This window comes from Chelonia mydas, chromosome 1 (genome assembly GCF_015237465.2).
Source record: "Chelonia mydas isolate rCheMyd1 chromosome 1, rCheMyd1.pri.v2, whole genome shotgun sequence".
Classification (NCBI taxonomy): domain Eukaryota; kingdom Metazoa; phylum Chordata; order Testudines; family Cheloniidae; genus Chelonia; species Chelonia mydas.
In genome coordinates, this window is record NC_057849.1 from 182,285,133 (window position 1) to 182,310,338 (window position 25,206).

The 25,206-nt window shown below is 46.1% G+C and overlaps 1 long non-coding RNA gene across 1 annotated transcript; it reads right to left on the bottom strand.

The window, feature by feature from the left end:
* Window positions 1-8,748: 8,748 nt before the first annotated feature.
* LOC114019705 lies at window positions 8,749-24,439 on the bottom strand. The gene is made up of 2 exons (XR_006288023.1): window positions 24,263-24,439; window positions 8,749-10,253 (listed from the first exon to the last, which is right to left on the bottom strand). It is a non-coding gene; the product is annotated as an uncharacterized LOC114019705 (long non-coding RNA).
* Between the last annotated feature and the right edge of the window lie 767 nt (window positions 24,440-25,206).

The window sequence follows — 25,206 nt, forward strand, 5'->3', positions numbered from 1 at the left end:
TAATAAGTCCTTTTCTTGATATTATTTCTCTGCTCCTTTGATCGCCTCTTCATTAAGGTAGCATTTTATTTTTATTTGCCACAACCATTGGCAAAACCAGCTCTGGATTTCCATGTTTAGCTGGTGAGATGCTGGACTGTGTGTGCACCCGGCAGGCAGCTAGCAGATTTTAGGGGAAGTAGCCAGACCTAACAGTACGATATTGCAGCTGCATCAGTGGGACTCTTTCACTCGCTGGCAGGCACAGGAAGCACAGTCTGGAGCTGTGAGCAGAAGGGGTATTGCCGGTCTGCCTGCTGGCTGGATGAGTGAGTGAGTCTTATTAACAAGGATTTATCAGGGCTGCTTTTAATAATTCAGAAAGCATTTGTCTCTGGGGATGCGCCACAGCAAAAACTTATATTGCCTTTGTACTTCAAATACAGCCTCAGCTTGCAAGACAGGCTTCCACTCTGTCAGAGTGATTTGGTTACTTCAAATTAGATGGGTTAGGAGCTTTACCAGAAGCATGGCTCCTGCCACGGTACAGGGACCCAGCCTGGAGCCTAGTGGGGCTTGCAGGGACCCTGATTTTGAAGCTGCTCTCAGGGTGTGTGTGACAATGGGCCGGGGGTGGGGGGAAGGTGAGCTACCAATCTCTCACTGAGGCAGGGGGCACTCCGGATTGTCATGGAGCGGGGTATACCAGGTCCTGGTTTGCTAATGATTTCAGTGCCTTCAGGCAGCAAACAGAACTGTGGTTTAACTCCTACCAAGCTGTCCAGACGTCCCAGTTTATAAACTCCTTTCCAGGAACATGAGAGTGGTCCAGGTTATTGGCCACAATTCTGAACTGCAGTTTAGCTAAGCTGGATGGAGTGGAATAAAGATGGGTGTTTGTCACCTTTGTGCCCCACCTACTCTGGGGCTGGCCAGGGACCAGTACAAACTCTGGTGAAAGGACTCACCCACCAGGCATTCTTGCAGACAAGAATAGCAGAAGCTCAGTAGCTCCTCTGGCCCTACCCCCTTTCCCTGAGCCAGACCCTTACATTAAGGGTTGCGAGGATTGGGGGGAAGCACAGAGCTGTTCGGCCAGTTCTGTGTCATGCAGGAGATACCCTCCCAGGGGGCCACTTCCCCTGGCTCTGAAGTCTCTTTATACCAGTTCTGTCAGCATAAAAGGAGCTGCAGTTGGGGCCAGAATCACTACGTGCTTGAGGCCCTAGAGTTCTAGTCCATTAGTGGGGAGCAGGTTATAATTCCCCACTGGAGCACGTGAAGGCCTTGGTTTATAATTATAACCACCGCTTACAGTGTGCAAGATGGGGATTGATTTATAGCTTCATACTGGGACTTCCACATCACGCAGTCTATACTATTGATTCACCTGGTTCTGGTCTATAATCTCTTATCCTGGTGGGTGTCTCGATGATTTTATTTAACATTTCCTCTTGCAACAATGAGAAAGGAGAAACCTTGAAAGTGGGCAGCCTGATAAGTGCAGTAGCAAATGTCTGTCCTTCTGCCACTGTAGGTTGTTCTCCATCCTGAATGCTTTGGGCACTCATAGCAATATCAGAAAGAATTAATTGCCTGGGGCTGTGCCAATGGCATGTGCAGCCCTCGGAGTTCTCTGGAAAGCATTAGGAAGGGGCATTAACTAAGCTGTATCCCCCCCTAAGAGAAAATGTTTCATGCCAGGTGAGATATCACCATCTCCTGGGAGGACTGAGAACCTTGGGAGATGGAAACAGGCTGGGGGTTTCTGCGTGGCTGCATGGGTGATCGCGTGGCTGGGATCTGATTGTCCATGGGGAAGGGAAATCGGATTGTGGTGGGGTTGCAGGATGGTGCTCTCCCATTGGGGTGTGTGCGCACACCTGTTTAAGGCAGAGGAGTGATCTAGCGCTAGGAGTATTACAGACTCATAGAAAGCGGATTCATCCTTGGAGCCATTTGCCACCATCAGCATGTGTAACCAGTTGCCGCAGGAAGTTCTTATCCAGATGGCCAAATGGGATAAATTTAAGTTTCTCAGCGTCTGCTTCTCCCTCCTTCCTTAATTGGAGCGTACACCCCTTCCATCCACACCCTTCTCTCACTGCTCCCAAGGTACATTTGAAAGAGGGGTCCCTAACACTGCATCCCACAACCTCACAGCTTAAGGAAAAGGAACGGATTCAGTTTAACAAACAGTTTGATTTATTCATCGACTGTAAGGTCCAGGGGCCTGCTCCATTTGATCCCTAGGTTCACCACTTGGTCCCTAGAGAGATCAGAACTCCCGCACAGGCCCGCTTGGATCTACAGCTCTCAGTGATGACTCATATGAGAAGGATATGGATTGACTGGTTTCCTATAGAGGGCCTGGAGGCTCAGTAATCATATGCACACTTGGAGACACTACCCAGCAGAGGGGGTTTCACAGGACTTTGGCTCAGGGACCATAACAACACTATCCTATTCTCACTGGGCTGGGCAGCTCTCCAAAGCTGTGCACCCTCCCCATCTTAACCTCTTATGAAGGTGTCAATGTTTGCTCCGGTGATACTGCAGAGCATCTATAGCCCTCGACTTTCAGAAGGAGAGGGGTGCATTGCTGAAAATCCCTTCATAGGCACTAAAGCTTTGTAGGATGGGAGACAGGGGTGGAGCCCTGTTCTACAACCCAGCCTCCAGTTACCTTCCCGCCATGACTGTTTCACACTGTTAGATAGGAGTTGTCTAGGAGTCAGTAGTCACTAATTAGCTGTGTGGCCTCACTTAACCCCTGGACTTCATCCTTCCTCTCTTGAGGCACTTGCCGAGGACTTGGGAGCCCCAAGCTCAATTCCCTGTGTGTCCTTGGGCAGGTCCATATCTGTCACATGGAGATAACAGCACTGCCCCAAATCATAAGGGTGTTGTGAGGATAAATACATTAAAAATTGGGAGGCCCTTGCTCAGCTACTATGGAAATGTCTCACTTTATACATCCTATGTGGCCCGTCTTACTAAAGAAACAATGCCATCATACTTGACACTGGTGAGACCTCAGCTGGAATGCTGTGCAATTCTAGTCACCCACGTTCAAGACAGATGAATTTAAGCTGGAACAGGCACAGAAAAGAGCTGCAGGATGATCAGGGAGCTGAGGGCCTGTCTCATGAGAGGACACTGCAACTTGAGCGGCACAGCAGAGAATAAGGCAGCGAGCAGCAGCTGAGGTCAGCCGGCTAAATGGGGACAGTTGACCAAAAAGGGAAGTGACATCACTAGAAGTAAGGTACTTTTTCAGTTCTCCTCCTTGGGCCGCAACACTGCTTACCACAGAAAGCTCTCCTTGCATTCACAGGTCTTCTTTGGGGAAGGCGGCCATGCGGGACTGCCAGTTATGAAACCAGAGAGATGCCCCTTCCTTCCTTTAGGTGTACCCTTGCCCCTGCCTCTCTGTCTATAAGCAGTAGTGGCTGCCCTCCCTATTTCATATCTGAGTCTACACCCTGCCATTCTTTTTTCCCCTCCAATATTGTATGCTTATTAAAATAAAAGGCTCCACTCCTGCACCATCCCTTCACAACAGCCCTGCCAATACACCTCAGTTCTGACCAGCCACACCCTTTGCTATTCCAGTCTTAAAAACCCCTATCTCCCCCGGATTGCTCTACCAATACCTCAAAGTCAATCATCCCTAGTGTAGAGACATTAAAAAAATCCCTGCAGCAGCTGCAGCAGCCAGAGACCTGAAGGCAATTTCTTTGCCACGCCAGTTAAAGAGAGGGGAGCATGGGATGGAGCAGCTCCAGTTAGAGCCTCTGGAAATTTAGAATTCAGAGCCTTGTGTAAATCAGAGAGAGCATGTAACAGAGGATAGACTCTTCCTTGCTTGATACAGAGAGCTGGACTTATTGATACTGAGGCAGATCTCAGAAACCCCAGTCAGAATAAAAACCCGTTTGTGCTAAGACTTAACATCCACAGAGGCTTCTGCCAGCATGAGGAAGAAGTGGGTTACAGAGGTCTGAGCAGAGGCCTGAGAGCTAGAAATTCAGGGCCAGATCCCCAGCAGACATTAATTGACATAGCTCCAAATCGGTCTCAGAGATTTCTACAGTTTCTCTTTCTGCTCAGGTTAGAGATCCCCATAAGACCTCGCCTTTTGCCTTAGTATTTCAGCATTCCAGGTTCTGGAACAAGGATTTGTAGAGTCCAAGGCCAGAAGGGACCACTGTTCTCATCTAGTCTGCCCTCCTGCATAGCACAGGCCATAGAACTTCCCCAAAACAATGCCTGTTTGAACTAGAGCATACGCCTTAGAACAACATCCAATCTTGATTTTAAAATTGCCAGAACTGGAGAATCTACCACGACCCTTTATAAATTGTTCCAAACATTAAATTACTCTCACTGTTAAAATCTCACACCTCATTTCCCATCTGAATTTGTCTAGTGTCATCTTCCAATCATGTGCCAGGGCATCAGTGAAAATGGAAAAACAACACACACACACACACACACACACACACACAAACAAACCAAGCCTTTCCTCCCCCAAAACAAAACACCACAACATAAAGTAACCTGAAAATTTCAGAACCCTCCTGACAGTTCTAGGTTTCTTTGGATCCAGATACATGTGAAGCTTTGGAGGAAGGGTCTTGTTTTCCCTAAAACTGGTCTACTCTCCCTTACCAATGGAGTATTTCACACCCCTTGAATTCAGCCACTTTTGCAGCCCCTGAAACAAAGTCAAATTTCCCCCTGGGACTTTCCAGTTCAATTCTAGGAGGAGGACCCAGCCAGCTTCCTGTTTCAAACAGGCCCCTGGCATTTGCCCCCTACACCAAACAATCTCCATGAAAGCAAAGCAGACTTCCCTGAGGAGTTTTCCAGGTCAGTAGCAGGAAGTGAACTCTGCTGCTACTGGACTCCACAACCACCTCTAGAGTAACCAGTGAGACACACAAAGCACAGACAGTCTGCCCCACCTAACGCCACTGCTGCTTGGAACTGTACATGTGTCTTACAGAAACCAGATGCTGCAAGGCAAACAAAGCTCTCTAACAGTTATTTTAAAGCTCGGGGGAACCTCTTCGGATAAACAGTTTAAATTAAAGATAAAAGCGTGGCTGGTTTGTCAGCAGCATCCCCCCTCGATGGAGGATAAACCCTCGCTCGCATCATACAGATGTCGAGCTGCCAAATTCCATGCATCCCTTCAGCAGATTTTAACCCTATCTAGGCAGTCTGAGCAGGGAGAGAAACCCACCTCTCTCCCCCCCCCCCCCCCCAACTCGGCTTTCTCTGAGCTCACCTGTTGTGGTGTTTTGGACCATCCCAGTTTCCATTTTTAGGGTCGCCTGGGAGAATGTAAAATCCAGGCCAGTGCTGGTGGTATTTAAAGTGACTGTAATTCACATGGATTGGGCCGTGGTTATAAGCTGAATTACATTCCAATTTAGCAACAGGGATTAAGTCTCTGCATTTTAATTTATTAACTCAACCCAAGTTAGACGAATTCTCTTATCACCCCGCTGCTGAGCTCCAGCACAGGAGAGTGCATGGCTGCCTGGGCAGGCAGGGGATGGGTGAGGCACGGTCTCAGTCAGGTCAGCAGTGCACTGAAGCTATTGCCCATAGGCGGCAGTAGCTGTAGTGAAATGGAAGAGCACAAAATGGATTTCACCCCTGATTTTGTATTTCTTCTCTGTGAGGGGAAGACTTTCCGGTGGGGGCAACAGACCCTCCCCTTCTCTCTGCCCCAGGCAACATGGGGTGTGTGATAAACCATCACATTACAAACACACTGCTCTGGCTGCGTAAAGGGGGCCTTTAAGTGGGTGAGTGGCTGTGCACACCCACCTGATGGCCCCTTTACATTGCCACGTAAAAGGGTCATAGTGTAAATGAGACTAAGGCCCTAATTATCTCCCTTCTTGGAAGTCTCAGCAGAGATGCCAAGAAAGGGGCCATGGAGACTGAATTCCCCCATCCCCACCCCTCAGCAGTGGTTTTGTCCAGGGCTGGGGAGAGGCACATTAGGAGGGCAGCATGAGGAAGATTCTACATCCTTTCCGCAGCATAACCTTCACCTGTTCTCACTGCAAAGCGGTCACTCTTCTGTGGGGACCCAAAGGCATCACCATCCCCTCCTTTATTGCAGGGGGTTCACCTCAGCCACTCCAGAGGTAGCTTGTTAACCTACTGGCATCTTTGTGTTGGAATCTGACAGCCAAAAGTAGAGCAGTGCTGCCACACTCCTGTAAATGTCTCTCCATTTAATATTTTATGAAACCCCTATGTAACTGTCATATCTGTTTCTGTATTTCCTTTCCTGGTGCTGCTGACTGCTAAGGTATCTGTGTGTAAACAGCCTGTTTCCACTCAGTTGCATCCTCTAGCCTAGGGCCTGGATTGTGATTATTCAGGACAGTCCTGCTGAATCCAATGGGACTACTTGCAGAGTAAAGATGAGGAAGAGTATCACAACTTAGTCCCAAGAGATTGAGTGATGACATAATCCAGAGTTTCTGACATCACATCCACAGTGATGAACTCTGACATCACAGCCACAGAGTATTACAACCACACTTCCAGAGTGACGAAATGACATCACAGGTCATATCACTCTCAAGTACGGTTGCCTACCCTTCAGGACTGTCCTGGAGTCTCTGGAATTAAAGATTAATCTTTTAATTAAAGATTATGTCCTGTGATGAAACCTCCAGGAATACTTCCAACCACAATTGACAACCCTACTCTCAAATCTAGGACATCACAATTCCTTCTTGTCAGGGAAACACCACATTGGATTGTGGCATCATACTCCCTTCCCTGCTGAACTGTCATGTCATAGATGCACCATATTTGCTCCTATAGTAATGAATTGTGACTAGAGCCAGTTGGAAAATTTTCCTGTGCCAAATTTTTGACTTTTTTTTTTAAACTGGAAAAGCAAGCTTGTGAAAACTAATGAAAAAAATCAAAAGTTTGAGGAAAGCAGACACCTACAAAATGTGTGTGTGCATGCGCGTGCATCAAAAAACCCAATTTTCCATTAAAATTTGGTGGAAAATTTCCAACAAGCCACAGTTGTGACATCACAAGTACTGTACTGTGAGAGCACTGAATGATTCAGGCAGGAGAATGAAGAGGTGGCCAATCAGAAAGGAAAGGGCTTGGATGGTGCTTTTGGCCACCTACCAACAGCAGCGCATGCTGCCTCTTGAAGGTCCCAGATTGCTGTTTCTTTTTCCTCGAACTTAAGGAGGATGCATAAATGTTGAGCTCTTTGCAGGGGAAGGAAAGGAGGTATTCACATCACTCTGCAAGGAGCTGTCTCCCTCCCTGAACTGAGAGTGCCATGGAAGGCAGTGCTCTGAGCCCAAGGGAAGGGACAGGGAGCACCTTGTCTTGCTCTGTACCAACCCCTCGGTTCTTTGATCTCTGGGGCACAGGGACAGATGGACCTATAGAAGCTGTGAACCTCTCTGCAGCAATCCCTCCGGTCTCTTGGGCCCAGATCTGCAAGGGTGTTTAGATACTTAACTCCCATTGAGTTAGGCACCTAAATACCTTTACAGATTAGGGGCTTGCTCCCTGGACTGAGTGGGATAAGTCCCTATTGGTGGACAGGAAGGGAGTGCCTCAGGTCAACTCCCAGCAACCCTTTCCACAGACCCAAGGAGAGAGTACCCTAGGAGCTGTACCTACCCTCCCCCCCTCCCAGCCCCACACTGTGCAGGGTGGAGAACTGCTGTAATATGGAGCTTCTGTGCATGTGTTTGTACAGCAGTTTAAAGAGACAGAGAACTAAGGAATGCCTGTGAAGGAAGAGCAGCTGTGCCCAGAGCACCTAGGAAGTGCTTTAAAGACTGAGTGGCCCCCAGGTGGCTTCCGTTCCCTTGAACTCTTTGACGGGAAGGCTCTGCATGCAGGTTTAACTCTACTGAAACCACAGCCAGAGCAGTGTGTTTATAATGTGATGGTTTATCACAAACCCCATGTTGCCTGGGGCAGAGAGAAGGGGAGGGTCTGTTGCCCCCACCAGAAAGTCTTCCCCTCACAGAGAAGAAATACAAAATCAGGGGTGAAATCCATTCTGTGCTCTTCCATTTCCATTAAGGAGGAGGAAAGCTGACACAAGCTAGTCCGCCTCTCCTTCCACGTGACTGGCATTCAGACGCTCAGCGTCTTTCACTCACACAAAAATGATGGCAATCCCGTCCCCCACTAAGGTGCTATAACTTGGGGAAATGGATGGCTTGGGAAAAGGGGGTGTATGGGACACAGACCTTTCATCTCTAGGTCATTGCTTCCAACCCTCTCTAGGGCCAGGACAAACATCACTCACCTAATGGCTGTCCAGTGGGGCTGACGGAACTGAGCGGGTGGTCTCAAGCTATTTCCTAGTGGCAGTGCTTAATTTGCAATGGAAGAGGTGCTGGGGCACAAGCAAAATTTTTTTTTTTACATTCATAACGGATGCAGCAAGCCCAGAGGTGTCAGGGCTATGAACTGCCAAGCCCAGAGGTGCCAGGGCTGTGAATTGCCACGCCCAGAGATGCCTAGTAGCAAATTAAGCACTGCCTAGTAGCATGTCAGAAAACAAACCACCAGAGCAGAGACTAACCAGCTCCCTTGTTGACAGTCTCAGCCGACGAATCTTCCTCCAGATTGTTGCTGCAGGGTCAGGGCTGAGGCACATGGTCAGGGCGTGGCATGGCATTGGGGCTGCTAGTCCTGCAGCTCTGCATGCTGTGATTAAGTACAGAAATTCAGTCTCTGTGGTTGTCAACAGTAAATTTACTTTAGAAGAAAATGACTTAACTAATCTTTGGTCCCTCATCTTCAATTCCTGCCACAACACAGCAGGAGGTACACACAGCCCAATTGTTTTATTTAAGTGTATTGATTTTAACCCAGATTGGAAGAAAACAAGCAGATAAAGGGAAGGAAATTCCCTCAGCCGTGAGAACCACACAGAGTGCTCGAAATCAGAGTTCAGTTAACAGATGAAAATACATTTGCCAAAATAAAGTAATGAATCATTCTGCAACAGCCCACAGTTTGGGCCAAAAGCCATGCCCCACCCTTTTAGTTTAAGCAATGATTTGGGATATTAATGGCCACTGAATTATTATTAATGACTACTATTTAGAATTGTGACATTTCCCAACAGCCCTATACTGGGATCGAGGCCCCATTGCGTTAAGTGTTGTACAAATACAAAGTAAAATACGACTCCCACCCCAAAGATCTCATTATCTAATTGAAGATAAAATTAAACGAGTGAGCCAAAGGAGGAGAAAGGAGGACAGATTTAACAGGAACAAACTTATGTGGCTACATTTGCTAAGAACATGCGCAACGGGATGGTACTGAATCACTGAATAACACTGGGAGAGGAGGGCAGCCAGGGGTTGTTTTTGTTTTGCCTCTGACAATCAGTCATTATTAGCTGGCTAATTTCTTGTAGGCAGCCAGGGACTGAAGTAGCTCAGGACAGGTTACCAACTTTGTTGGCTGTTGTCATAGGTTTTGACATGTGCTAATGCAGCATTACATCATCTTGTGGGGACGGGGCACAGCATGTGGAAGAGAATGAGGGATGAGAAGCAATGCACCAGAAGTGAGGTCATAGCCATAAAAGTGCCTATAAGTAGGAAAACAATTGTGTGCACACAGTAGCTCAGCCCTGGCCCTTCCCACCTCCTTTTCTCCCAGAACGGAGAACTTGAACCGATGTGAAAATACACACAAAGGGGCATCTTCTGTGGATCCATGAACTTCTGTGGAAATTTCTGAAGTGCCCCAAACAATTTCCTGCACTCAAGAAGATGTAAAGACATTTCAAAAGAGAGATTTTATGCAAAATGCATGTATCATTTGGTTTGGAGGGGCAGGGATGGGTGGGAGGTTTCTGTCCCCTCTCCCATTGGCAGGGGTGGGGAGGCAGCAGAAGTGGGGGATGAAAAGGTGGCTAGGAGACTCCCAGCTGGGACACCTCTTCTTTTTCCATTAAGCAAGAACTCTTGCTCCTCCATCCACAGGTAAGAAAGGCTGGCAGCACCAGCACAGCCAGGTGCCAGCACTAGCTCCCTCTTCAGATTCTTTTGCATCGTGAGTCCTCCTTTCTTCAGCTAGCGAGGAGATAGGAGGAGGTGGAGCTCCAGGAGAAATAAGTTCCTCATAGAGATGGCTGTGCTTCCCCTTCCATTAACGACGTAAGCACACAGCAGTGGTGGAGATTGGGGAGGAGAGCCTTGTAGTCTAGTCCAGTGACGTGTTCCCTGTGAAAGGGGAAGCAAGAAATTATTGTGGGAGAATCAGGTAGCTAAGGCTGGCACCATTGGCCAAGCAGACAGGACAAGAGGGGCAATGTGGTAAGAGACTGGAACAGATAAGTAGGGAGCAGCACAGTTGTGAAAGGCCTTGAAGGCAAGTGCCTGTTACAGGAGGAGATAAAAGATCAGCATTTTGCAAGGACAGAGGGGATTCTCCCAGGCGAGGTCAACCGGCTCTAACGTGCTCCCATAAACATTCTTTACCTGCTACCCAGGGAGCACTTGAAATGGTCAAATTTGTTCCTGCTGTTGAAAACAAAGAAACAACAATCTAACCCTTGCAACTGAAAGCCTCAGTATCAATGTAAGCCTGGGGCAAACACACCGAAGGACGCTCGCACGCACACCCACACGCTTTGGGAAAGTGAGATCTGCTCTGTAGAGGGAGGTGATCACTATGAACTGAGATCTGCCCGACCAAATTCAACAATCTGTACCATGAACCATCAGAAGCAAAACTCCTTGGAGCCTATTTTAGGTACCAGACTAGGTTACTGCAAAGGTAATTCTGCCTAGCTATGCAGCAAGGTCATTTGAACTATTGTGATTGCTCACTGTTTGGAGGCATTAGTGATCCCTAGACAAGCAACAGAAAAAGAAAATCAGTTTGGTTCAGATTTGCTTGAGTTGTGTTTATTTCCAGGGATAGATTGTATGCTTCTCGGGGCAGAAACAAGTTCTTCCTCTGTGCTTGGAAAGTGCCTAGCACATTTTGGGTGATACTTCAAATCCAAATAAGAAACTCAAGTAGGGGATCTCCTTAATTTTTAAAATGTAACATTTTTACCTTCAATATATATACCCCAGGGGGAGACAAATAGCAGGTGCCACAATTTTTAGCTATGTGTGTTAGAAAACCCACGTGCTGCATTTTTTAAAAAGCATTTCTTTTAGGGAATTATTGATTTTTCTCCATTAAACTGCAGGTGAAAAGCATCTAGCAGAGCACCCTGTTTAGTCACAGATGAGCCACCACATGGGCAGCAGGAGTAAGGGCTTCCACATAAGTACAGTCCTGGCATTGTACCTCTTCACTTCTGGGGTTGAAAGGTCAGTTCACAGAGCCTGGGGAATCTCCAACAATCATTTAGGAGGGATTTGCCCAAACGTCATTCCTGATCCATATGGGTTCTCAACCTCTTGCATTTTGGTTTAGGCCTAACTCAAAGCAAGCCCTAGTTAGAACTGAAGTTTTACCTGGTTTTGAATCAAAACAACACTCAACTGCATGTTTCCTGCAATTTCAGTGAAAAACTCCATGATCCCCATCTCTGCTGCAAGCCTTGCTTGTTGGGGGGCTGTTTACAACACTAATCCATTGATATGGTTAAAAAACACAGTTCACACTTGAAGTGCCAGTTTGAGAGTTTCACTAAATAGGGAGCTGTTAAGCTCCCCCCACTACACACCCACTCCTCCCCCGCAAACAAAGACATAATGATGGGCTGGTTTTCAGAACTGCTGAGCACCCCCAACTCCAAATGAGTCAGTGAGAGCTGTCACCATTCTGCCCCTCCAGAAAGCCAGGCCTCCAGACTCTAGCAAGGGATTCAGCCAGTCTACGCTGCAGCACCGAAGTGTTTCAACCATGTTAGGGGTCACTACCCTGTTGTAAATGGTTCCTCAGAAGTGTTAGAGTTTGTAGAAGATTTAAATCTTCCCAGTATCGCCTGAACCCAGGCCCAGGTCATGCACCTTAGCAGATCTTTGGGATAAACCATGGCCCAGTTTGACTTTGTAAAAGAATTCCCAAACTAGCCATTTTGTTTTGAATATTGTTGATGTCACCCTTCAAGTTTGCTATTCAGACTTTGGCCATTTGGCGGAGATTGACAACAGGTCAATTTGATACCACCACACCTAACTGTGTAAGATGTGACCACTACTTAATATTGGGAAAGCACACAATGAATGCACCACGGCTATTTCAACATGTTCTGCTTCACAATAGAAAACAGAGGGCCTGATTCTCATTTACACTGCGGACTCTTTACGCTGCCAGAGCAACAGACCCAGTGCCTGAAAGTGAATCAAATCTGGAGCAGACAATTCTGAATTCAGTAATTCTGAATTAACTGCTGCATCACTTCCATTTTATGGTGCTGTAACTTCAACTTCAGCCCCTCTGAAAAATCTGGCCCTATGTGTCTAAACACCCACCACTCTTGTTGACTTCATCTGGAGTTGTGGGTGCTCAGCACCTTTAAAAATAAAGGTCAAGGTGTCTCAAGTTGAGCACCCAAAGATATAAGCATACCTGTCAGAGGCCACTTTAGAAAATTTTGGCCTCCACACCCAAGAAAAGTGATTTTAAAAAGTCACAACTTGGACTTTAAGATAATTTTCTCTTAGAATCTAGGATCACCTTCAGGATTTCTGCAACAATAGCTTCATTAGATAAGTATTTCTGTGTGGGAGTTTTACTGGGCTCTCAGTAGCCTTCTGACCTCTTCTGTGGGGAAAAGCAGCTTTATCTTTACCAAGACCACAAAGCACAACTGAACTCTTCACAGTACTCCAGGTTTCAGATCATCAGGGAAAGCATCTGGTACTGCCAAATGGAGCATACTGGTTCTCCTGTGTCAAAATGGGCAAAGGTAATCAGGTTTGCTGAACAGCAGTGAAGATCCCAGCAGTTTAGCCCTCTCTCTTTCCCATTTACTTTCAAGTGATGTTGACATCAGCAATGGACAGTTTCCAAAAACATTGCATAATGGTGGTGAGATCAAGAGAAAAAAAGGATTTTTTTTTTTTTTTGCTACTGCTGACTCAGCCTGACTGGGCCATAATCAGCCAAGGTGGAGTACACAAACACACCCTAGGGCCAGGCTGATGCAGCCAAAAATTGATTCATTCTGTCACAAGTGTTTCCAAACAGCATGAACTCTACACCATAGAATTTGGGATCACCAGCATTTCCTGCTGCCTCAGGATCTTCCCTTCTGACCTTAATATCTATGAATCTATGACTCCTCATTGATACTGGACACCCAACTAACAACAGCTGCTAAAATAGTATTTTCTCACCTTTCCCTGAAAGACATGGGCTTCACCACAGTTATCCACAAAACAAAGCCTACCTGGGAATGGAACTCCAGGCACTGAAAACAACTCCAGCTGGTGCAGCAGACAGCTGCTCAGCTACTAAGCAACACAGTTTGCCATCCCTCTAGAGCTCTGGTGCACCATTCGCTACGAAATGAAACAAAGTTTGGGAGGCCTTGATTTTCAAAGCCTTCAATGGGTTAGGCTTACATTAGCTCTGGCCCCGTCTACACTGGGGAAATTTAAGATGTCCTAGCGTTGCTGGCACCAGTTCAACTCCACTAGTGTTAATGTAACACTGATGCCCCGGGAGGGTGGGGGCGGGGTCATCAGCAGTGGGGATTGAACCTGAGACCCCTGGATCATAATGGATGAGCCTCTGCTGCCTGAGCTAAAAGAACGAACTCTCTTATGTAGCAGGCTCATCCATCTCTAATTGGCCTATCCACCATTAGCGGGAGAAAGGATTCCACACCAAGTAGGCATAGCTTACATTTGCAACATTAGTCCCCTAAAGTAGAAGGCCCCTGGCTGTTGACACTGTTTTACACAAGCCTAAATGATACCCTTCTAAGTGAGGTATCAGTAGACACCAGGATGTCTTCTACTGTTAGACACCATGGAAACATTTTGGAAAAAAAATATCATCCCTGGTGTAGACAGTGCCTGGGCTAAACACATTTCCCTCCAGGACTAAGATCTACAACAGTGGCTGCTTTACTAAGGAACAGTGGACCTACCAAGGACTAGAATGAGACAAGCAGGGGACTGAACTTTCAGAGAATAGCCCACAGCCCATGCAAATCCTTTTCACATGAGTCAAGACAGACCTTAAACCTTATGGTTTTCATAATGGAAGGTAATACCCAGCTGTTTGCCATGGCCTCCCCCTGTTAAAGAGTGATCCCTGCTCCCTCCCTCAAAGAGCCACCAAAAATCCCTGCCCATTCTTGGAAAGGAATATTGCCTATTCTTATTCTTGTATAAGAATCAGCGACAGAATCTATGTTTAGCCTGCCCAGCTGGGTTCACATAACTCTGCAAGGCGCTCAGCTAGCACAATGCTTCAGTGCAAGATAATTAGACGACATAATAGGAGGTATGACTTCCGTGCTCGTGCTTATTCTGTACAACTGTCTCAGTAGGTACAACTAGCAGAGCATGGAAACGTTACATGAATAGAGTGGGGAAGGGACAGTGAATAAGGAAAGCACCAGTGGCACTTATCGTCTAAACTGCTGTTTGCATTACAGTAATTCCTGAGATTGGGGCCCAGCCTGTTGTGCTGTGCATTGTGCACATAGCCACTAGAGTTACTCCCTGCCCTGAAGAGTCTGCAATCCAAAAGTCAAACCAGATTATTACCCCTATTTTACAGAAAGGGAAACTAAAGCATGGATTAGGGCAATTTGCTTAAGTTACACAGGAAGTTGGTGGCAGAGTCAGGAACCAGACCTAGATCACTTGAATTCCAGTCCAAGGCCTTAACCGCAAGACCACCCTTCCTTATTCCTGTTTATAAACATGGCTGTATGTTAATGCATTGTTGAACAGCTGCCAGGTTTCCACCCAGAGGCAGCTGCATCTCAGTGACACGTGAAACAATTTGTGAATGCAGGGCTGGCTCTGGACAGCAACTCAAGGATATTCATGCATGTGTTTAATATCCTGGGTTCCTGCCATGTTTATGAATGTATTAGAAGTCTCATGAAACACTGGTATATCTCTGCACATTTCCTTAGTGCCCAGCAAGAGCCAGTGTGGAGGGATCTAGTTGGTAACTCACTGGTTATAGGCAGCACTGGAGAGGCCTATTTTAAATGCAGTATATAGCTGGAGAGTCAGCAGAGGTGATTAGGCAGGAACCTTGTGATCCAGGCCTTGTGGTCAGAGGAAGACTAAATGGAGCAGGGAGACAGAGTAGCAGGCAGCAGCCTTGAGTACTGCTGATAGGGTGAGATGGGAGTGAGAAGACAGAGTCTATCCAGGGGAAGATAGCAATGGGCTGGGGAGTAGGGGAATCCAAGCAGATGAAGATTTACAGTAGGCTGGTGGAAAGTCTGTTAAGGTAGCTCCGAGCCTTATTTAGCTGCAATCAGGCCTGATACTCAAAGGGGAGGGATGGTTTTGATAATTGATGAGGCAGCCAGCACCAAACTCTACTAAAGGAGAATTTATCCTCTAAGCTCGTTAGCCTATCTAAGAAGAAAATGAGGTTAATTTAGGCTGATTTGTCTGTGACGAACTCCTGTCTCTTACTATTTATCACTGCACATGAATACAAACTGACTGAGGCTAAACAAATCATCTCTGGGGCAAGGGGACTGGTGGCAGTGGGGTCAGGCAGGGAATACTTCCTGAAGGCACCACCTCTATGTTGGGGGAATCCTCATCCTTGGGGACTTTCTAAAACGGCTTCTTCGACCAGCTCTCACCTTGGGCACCACCAGCAGGATCCATACATGCCCCGAAATTACACAACATTTTCATAGTTATCTGGAAGTAAATATAAAATCACTGCTGATAAAGTTTGCAGATGACACAAAACTTGTCAGCATGATAAATGATGAGGATGGGGCAGTCACACAAAGCGATCTGGATCACTTGTGTAAACTGAGCCCATTCAAACAAAATGCATTTTATATGGGGAAATGCAAAGTTCATCTAGGAATAAGGAACGCAGACTATGCCTACAGAATGGGAGACTGTGTCCTGGAAAACAGTGACTCTGAAAAGGATCTAGGGGTCATAGAGGATCCTATACTGGACAAGCAATTGAACATGAGCTCCCTGTATGGTGTTGCAGCAAGAAGAGCTAATGACATCTGTGGATATATAAACAGGAGTAATGAGTAGGGAGGTTATTTTACCTCTGTTTATAGTGTATTGGTGAGATTGATACTGGCATACTACATCCAGTTCTGGTCTCTACATGCTCGGTTGAGGAGTGGAAGTGTGCTGAAAAGATCTAGAACTATTAAGGCTGGAGTAAAGCCATCCAGCCCCCACTAGCATCTCTAGCAGGTGAATCTTATTTTCATCAGTGGTTGCTCAGGTCTGTTATGAGTTAAATGAACCTTAATCCTTTTCTTGAACTCATCCATAGACATATTTCATTGCTCATTTCAATGCCTCTCTGGGAAAAGAAGGCCTTCCTTGTAATTAATCTGAACCTTAAAGGGCACTTGTTGTCTGAAAAGTGAGTCTGTGGAGTTCCAGATTAATTTTCCCAGATGTTTGCAGACATGCTGTGTTCAGTTTGCAAGTCCGAAAGTGTTTTTTCTAACTGCCTGTCCTGAAAACCCAGCCTGGGATCTGAAAAGTTTTTGTGCCTCTTTAATTACTAGTGATTACATGGGCTGGTGAAAAGGTAAAGTGGTATTATTATCCCCATTTTTCCATGGGGGACTGAGGCAAAGAAAGATTGAGATCAAAAGTATCCATTAATGTTGGGTGCCCAACGTGAGACACCTACTGCCTGCTTTTTCCAGATATTTAGCATTTTTACAGCACTTTCAGAGCCCAGGTCCCACTGGCTTCAGTTGCATATGCAAGTGCTCAGCCTTTCTGCAGATCAGACCTGAGTGTCTCCGGCTGGGCACCAGAAAAATGAGAAGCACATTGGTCGTGCCGCTCCGCCCAGGGAAAAGTTTGGCTTAAGTGACTTTTCCAACATAACATAGGAATTCTGTTAGGAGCAGGCACAGCCCGAACAGCTGGGTGAATCCTCTGCCAAATTTAAAGTCCCTGCTCAAAACATGGAGGTACTAGAGCTTCAGCAAAACAGTTGCAAGAATTTTTTAAAGCTATATTTTCCCCTAACTTCATTCTGGGAAATGTCTGAACCATCTTAACTGAAACGTAAAAGAAAAAAAAAAAGAATTAGCCTGAGGCAAAGTGAAAACCAGGGTCTGAGAATGGGAAGTGTCAGGCAACCTTAACTATAGAGGACTCGACCAGCTCTACCTACAAGTGCAACTGGGTAACTTGAACTCAGCTCACACTTGGGTGATGTGCGAGGCGGGAGAGAGTTCATCTCCCCCTCCCGCAGCCACATTGGCTCTGTAGGGCTAGCAGAAGTCAAACCTTGACATTGGTAGTGAGGGAATGGAAGTTTCACCTTCCTGCCAGAGCAACGTTGTTCCCTGCAGTACATTTTCTAGCATTTTGTCTCACTTCTTGTTACTGTATTAAAGTTGAGCAGATGTGACTCAAGGGAGCAGATATGTGTGACTGTTTAAAAAAACAAACACTAACTCCCAGTCATTCACACTTGCAGGTCCATAGTTTTGGGGTCTGAGAAGGTCTCTTACCAAATCTTGGTTTGTGATATCCCTTTAGGCAATTATATATTGTAAGACAACATCCCAGCACACACATGCACACCCCTCGGTGAATTTTTCCTCCAGGCTAAACATAGTCAGTTGCTCTAGCAATTCCATGGCTGCTACAGACTACCTATCTATCATCTACTTCTCATCCGCACCTTAAAATTGTGTGGATTTGATGCTCATCAACTATTTCTCATTCTGCAAGTGCATAAACCTCATGGACACCAGAGAGGATTGACCTCGTGACCTACTCCTCCAAAAAGCACAGACCATAGTGTTTAACTACTTGGTAGTACAAAGCAACAACCATTTAGGACACAAATTAAGAAGAACACTGCATCCAAATTAAATTACAGGGGGCACGTATGGAGGCAGGATAGAATTATCCCAGTTGGAATCAGGCTACCAACATGACCACCCTTCCTGTTGAGAAAGTGCATCTTTCAGTACCACAAATTGTTAGGACTTCAGTTTTACCTCTCATCTGAAGGATGACATTTCCAACCACAGAGTGGTCTTTAGCACTAGGATGGGGCATTGGTCTTGTTTTGATCCAGAGGTAAGAGTGCTACCTACTGAATTAACACTGCTTTCTATAGCAACCTGGCATTCTTTGGTGGCCTCCCATCCAAGCACAGACCAGAGATCTGTCTATATTGAATCTAGTGTTGTAGAATCTCAGTGCCCACAGAAATGGGCCAAAACTTTAGAGTTTGGATCTGAACTTCCATAACATTCAGATGTTCAGATCCAGGGGTTTAGTTTGTATTGATATCTTGGACCATGTCTACCCAGAAAGCCAGAAAACCACACAGCAGCAAGTCTCAGAGCCTGGGTCTACAGATTCAGACTCGTGCTATGGTGCTAAAAGTAACTGTCAAAGTTCCTGCTTGAGCTAGAGTTTGAGATACCTTTGGTGACCCAGCACAGCTTGTGACAGCAGAGCTTGAGATGATCTGGCTGTAGATAGCCTTTGTGCCCAGCACTGAATGCAGGGTCCCAATTCTGTGTGTCTGGGGTGTGTTGATAGCAAGGGCAGAAGATGAAAGTCGGGACATCGTGTGCAGATCCAGGAGCAGTTATTAGCACAACAGACCGTGTTATTGAGAGGAGGAATGACAAAGACACTTATTGAGGGATTTCAAAGGCAGGATGCCGACATCTTTGTCTTGCACTCATGTGGATGTGACTCATCCTCACTCAATCACATCCTATTACTCTTCTGTAACGAGTCACATGAATCCCTCAGCTCCTGAGGGCAGCCCTATAGAAGTGTGTGACCAATGCTTGATGCTTTGGTGTTTCACTTACTGTGAAACAGTTTTTGCCTTCCCTTCCCAAACGGAGGATAAAAACCAAGGAGCAAGAGAATTTAGACCTGGGGGTCAGAGTGACTATGACTAGGAGCAATGCAATGAGACCTCACAGTGAGATCTATTATACTATGAAATGCACTCCCAAGGGAAGTGGTGAAAGCCACATCACTTGGGACATTTCAAAGCTGGATGGGACAAAGCAGCACATTCAGGGCTTTATACAGCCATAAAGTCATCAGAACATGTACATATGGCATCAGGGATAGCACTCCCCCTAGGGTGACTTTCTGCTCCTAAATGCCCACAGCCCTCTACCATTTGTGCTCATTATGCTTGCATGTATTAGAGCTTTTAGCCGCCGGTCAATGAGCAACACGTACAAGTCACTAATCAGATGCATTGCAGCCGCAGCTGATGGAACTAGTAAGTGAAACTAGGAAGCTAATCAGGAGTCAGTAAGCCTGTTACTGAAGCTCTCTAGCCCTATCCTACCCTGGCATGGCAGTGGGTTTGGTGAGCAATCCATGGTACAGGCCTGGTGAGTTCTGCTTCTTGAGGACCTGCACTCACACACCACTGAAAAAGTACAAGTCCCTGACATGATTATCTGTAATCACCAAGGTGCCTTGTATATGCTTAGTTTTGCCTTAGGCTTTTCAGAACCCTGGAGACCAGAGTCTCTGCAAAGCATGAAAAAAAAAAAGGTTTGCATGGGCTAGGCAGTGCCACAGGTTATCACATCAGCCTTTTCCTTCGAGACAAGGGAGTGACTCTAGCCAAATGATTGATGTCCACTGGGGGAGAGGATGTGGAGAGCCCCTTCAACCGCCCGGCCCTGGTGGCAGCTGGAATGTACCTGCCTGAACTCTATGAGCACTGAAAGCGGTGGTCACTGTCACAAAAGGAATTTCAGATATCAGGGGGCTGTGAACACCCCCTGTTGGTAAGTGGTAGGGATCCCAGCTAGCTCGGGGGAGAGGGGGATAGAAAAGGTCGAGATCTACCATATTAGAAAGTTGGCTAAAGGTCTGCCCCGGGGAGAGAAAGCGCTCACTCTTTTCCAGCTGTGAAGCTGTGGGAGCACACCTTACTGCTGAGAGCACTTGGGGCTAGAGGTGCTACATCTGCTTCTCTACCACCAAGAGTAACAGCTCCAGCCAGCAATACTTGGGCAGGAGGCTTCTTCGCCCCCCTCTAGGGTGACCAGAGGTCCCGATTCTATAGGGACAGTCCTGATAGACACTTACATAGGAAAGAGCCCTGACTATTACCCCCACCCACTCCCGATTTTTCACCCTTGCTGTCTGGTCACCCTACCCTCCTCACAGCCTGGCTCCGGATCGGAGTGGCATAACTGAGCCCTTGGTATGAAATAGCAGACAAGCCTGAATAGTCACAATTTCTATTCCTCTTATGCTGACAAAGCTTCTTAAGAGACGGGATTAAACATTTTGTAAAAACCAAATGCTAGACCCTCCCCAGCATCCCGGGTTTGGATTACTCGGAGCTCACAAGAGGACATGGACAGATCTTTAGGGGTGAGAACAGAGTTCCGCCTGTTGCCTGTTTTGTTCTGGGCCCCTTCGCACATACAATCGCCAAGCATGGTGGTGGTTTTTGGGTTGAGGATGCTTTTCCACTAGGAACTAGGTGGAGGAAACTTGACCACATTACGCCACTACTATCGTCCAGTTAGAAATGACCTGGGCTGGATTTTAGCCAAATTACATAAAGAAACCAAAGAAAACGTCTCTATATAGATATATAGCCCTGATGTTAGATCCTACAGAAAACAGGTGTGTTTAAAACCTCTGTTGCTTCCACGGGAGCAGCTACCATAAAACTTAACACATCCCATTATCAGAGCACTTTGGAACATGAATACAGATTGCCTGGAGGAAATATTAGGTGAGGTGTGAGAGGAAGCTGTTAATAAAAATCAGTTCACATTCGTTAATTTCGGCTCCATGCATTCTCAGGGAATGACAATCAAAGGAGATTTTTAAGATGAGAAATAGGGACCATGTGAAAAGCGGCCAGGGTAAGGGGGAGAGAGACAGCTGGAACCATTTGGAGGAAGACAGACAGACAATTTTACAAACTTCTCAAAAAGTTTATAGACAAAGGAGAGCAAAATGAAGTTAAAAGCTTTAAAACAAATGCCTTGGCAGGGCCTCACATACTGCTATGCTCTATGCCCCTACTTTATCTCCATGACCGTCAAGTGTTTAAATGACAAAAAACATACAAGCCAGAGAGACAAGGCAATACAAGCTCTTTCCTACAAGAGCAGCACAGCTGCTGCATAGCTTATTGCAGACAGCTGGACTCTGCAACTCTCAACAGGTCCTTGTATACCCACAGGAGCAGTGGTGCTGGAACAATTTGTATAATGGGGGTGCTGAGAGTCATTGAATCCAACTGTAAACCTTGTATATGATGGACACCACTTCCAGCCAGGGGGTGCAGCATTGTTGCATTGTTTTAATCCATAGTAGATGACTAGCATAAACAAAAAAGAAGACAGGACGCAACCCTGCTTTACACCTGTCTTGATGCTGAATGGCTTACTCAATCCATTTTCCATTTTAATGCAGCATTTTGAGTTGGAATAGAATGCCTTCATAATCTCTATCCTTAGAGGTTTTTAAGGCCCGACTTGCCAAAGCCCTGGTTGGGATGATTTAGTTGGTGTTGGTCCTGCTTTGAGCAGGGGATTGAACTAGATGACCTCCTGAGGTCTCTTCCAACCCTAATATTCTATTCTATGATTCTAATGTTAATTAATTTTGTTGGAATTCCACAATTGTTCCACAATTTTCCACATTGTTTCTCTGTTTACACTATCAAATGCCTTTTGAAAGTCCACAAAAAATTGATGGCAAGACTGCCTTGGAATTCAATTGTGTTCTCAATAATCCATCTCAGGGTGAAAATAGCATCTGTGCACAATCTCCCTTGTCTAAATCAAGATTGTTGTTCATGTAGGATGGTATCCATCTTTCTTTTCAGTCTGTTCAGGAGGACTGCTGAACAGTCTACAACACCATAATTGTATGTAGTAATTTACAGACAGAGAGCCGGTCTCTGTCCCACAGAATTTACATTCTAAGGGCCAGATCTTACAGGGTGCTGAGCACTTTCAATTTCCATTGACTTATATGGAAGCAGAGTTATTAGCATTCTTGTGCAGGTACTCAGCATTTAGCAGGATCTGGCCTTAAATTTGGAATAAATAGTAAGGGATAACTATAAACACCTTGTGAGGAGGGGAGTGTGTATGGGAGGAGTAGGGGTGCAACAAGGGACGGTCAAGAGATACAAAGTGGAGTCCTACGTGTATGTTTTACAAATGAATCTATTAACACTTGGGGACAAAATCTGGAGAGGAAGCTATTGATAGAGGACGGGCTGAAAGCGGTGATTTGCAGAGGAATTTCAAGGAAGAGCATTAAGTCATTTTATACACAAGGGGCCAAAAAATAAGGCTCATTGCTGCCTGTTGGAGAAGGGGACAAAGGGAGCATCAAGATGGGAGAGCATATAGGGCACCAACAGAGCAACATTTGGGTCACCTATTCTCCCTCAACCACCTAAGCTCTCTGCATCCGATGAAGTGGGCTGTAGCTCATGAAAGCTTATGCTCTAATAAATTTGTTAGTCTCTAAGATGCCACAAGTCCTCCTGTTCTTCTTCCCTCTCTGCTGTCTCCACTGTATTTCTCAGTTGCTTGTATCTCCTCAGCTATTGTGTCTACTCTATCTATAGCTTAGAGGCCTAAGTTTCAAATACCTCCCAGAAGCACAGATAAGAATGCCTATGGCGCTGACTCTTTCCTGTCACCCCGAGGTAGATCACTTCAATTTCATGCAAGTCACTCTATGTGGTTCTTTTAATTGAGACTCTAAAAAAACAAGGTCCTCTGGGATCAAATAAAGATCCCAAAGCACTTTGCATGAGAGTAGGGGTTTGCCACAGTATTTCTGTCCAAAACAAAGCTAACCTCTTCTTCCCACTTGTGTGCAATGCATGGTTTGCCTGAGCACAGCCCTCCTCCCTAGAACGGGCTGCATTTCAGCAGTGTTCTGTAGTTTGTGACACTGCTTCAAGACACATTGTGGTCCACTAGGAAGACCACAGGATTGGGCGTTAGAATACATGGTCTTCTCAAAGTGGCTTCCTGTGTGATCGCTGGGCAAATCACTTAACTGGTCTGGGCTTCAGCCCCCCTCCCTCATAAAATGGATAAAGATTTGCCCTCCTTTACAAAGCACACAGAGATGCTGGGAAGAAGAACGGTAAGTATTCAAAGAGCTTACACAAGTGTAAAATATTGTGTAGGTACCTATTCTTAGATGAAGACATAACATCTACCAGTTTCAGAGTAACAGCCGTGTTAGTCTGTATTCGCAAAAAGAAAAGGAGGACTTGTGGCACCTTAGAGACTAACCAATTTATTTGAGCATAAGCTTTCGTGAGCTACAGCTCATCAGTTGCATCCGATGAAGTGAGCTGTAGCTCACGAAAGCTTATGCTCAAATAAATTGGTTAGTCTCTAAGGTGCCATAAGTACCCCTTTTCTTTTTGTGAACATCTACCAGTGTTAGTTCTGCCAAGTGAATGCTGGGGTTATAGATCTTATTCCAGATCCTCTCACAGGTAAATGGGTGTGCCTGTTTGACAGGATGCTAAAAAGGCATCTACACTTATCTAAATGACACCTGCATCATCAGCACTTCTGTAGTATTTCTTCTCCATTGCTCTCAAGGTGCTCCCCAAGGCAGCAAATCATTATCATCTTCCTTTACAGTGTGGGTATGGTGAAGAAGTTAAATGAGTTGCCTAGGATCTGACAGCAAAGCTAGGGGAAAAGCCAGTGAGACACTACCCAAGAGCACCCAAGTTTGAGAGGTTCCTCACCCCTCCCTGCCTTTAGCTTGCAGGGATGTTGTCTGCCTGCTGCAGATCAGCTCCCTGAAACCACCAATCTCTGGCAGGACAAGCACTGCTTTCCAGACCTTGCTTTCTCTGTACCGGTTAGCAATAGCCATAGCCCCAAGTCCTCAGAGCATTTCGTGCAATGTCCAGCCCCTTATCCACGGGACAGAATTACCAGGCTAACTGTTCCCACAGGGGTCCCTCACCCCAAATTCCTTGTTGCAAACAGTCCTCACACACTCCTGCATAGGTTCACCACCATGTGCTTAATTTATTTACAGTGTGCTATACAAGTCTTTGTTCCCCCCCAGCATAGGCCCTTTACCTTCTCCCTAGGCACAGTAGGAAAGGTATCTTCCCTGAGGTTCTGGGCTTCTCTGGCCTTTCCTTCTGTCCTTCCCCTCCTTCAGCCTGTCTGTCTTATCCTCAGCTGAAGCAATGAATCACCTTGTTAATTAGTTAATCATCCAGTCCTTAACCAATTATCTCTTCAGTTTGGCTCATGTGGGGACACTTGCCAAGTGCAAGGAGTGACGAGTCAGCCACTCACACACCGGCACAGAGTGATTTACAGAAACTGACAATTGCTTGGTCATAGGCCTTGTGGGCCGAGGTGTGTCTGTTCTCCCAAGGGCTGATCAGATATTCGGAGTACACAGGTTAAGAGCTTCCCATCGTTCAGCCATCCCTGCGGCATTAAAAGTTCATAAGGCAGCAAAAAGCTGCCTCTGCAGACATCCACCAGCTGTTCCTCTGCACACATGAACTGTTCCAGCCTTACGAATAACTCCAAGGGATAGGTTTCAGAGTAACAGCCATGTTAGTCTGTATTCGCAAAAAGAAAAGGAGTACCTGTGGCACTTTAGAGACTAACCAATTTATCTGAGCATAAGCTTTCGTGAGCTACAGCTCACTTCAGCTGATGAAGTGAGCTGTAGCTCATGAAAGCTTATGCTCAGATAAATTGGTTAGTCTCTAAGGTGCCACAAGTCCTCCTTTTCTTTTTTCCAAGGGATAGATTTTTCAAAATAGATGTTGGGTTTTATCCACCTCTCCCACATTAAAATCTGTGGGGGCTGCACAGATAAACCATGACTCAGCCAGGGTGACCAGATGTCCTGATTTTATAGGGACAGTCCTGATATTTGGGGCTTTGTCTGATAGGCACCTATTACCCCCCAGTCCCGTCCCGACTTTTCACACTTGACTCAGCACTTTGAAACAGTGCCCCATGGAGTCCTGCTGCATGGAGTTCAGGGTGGGGATAGC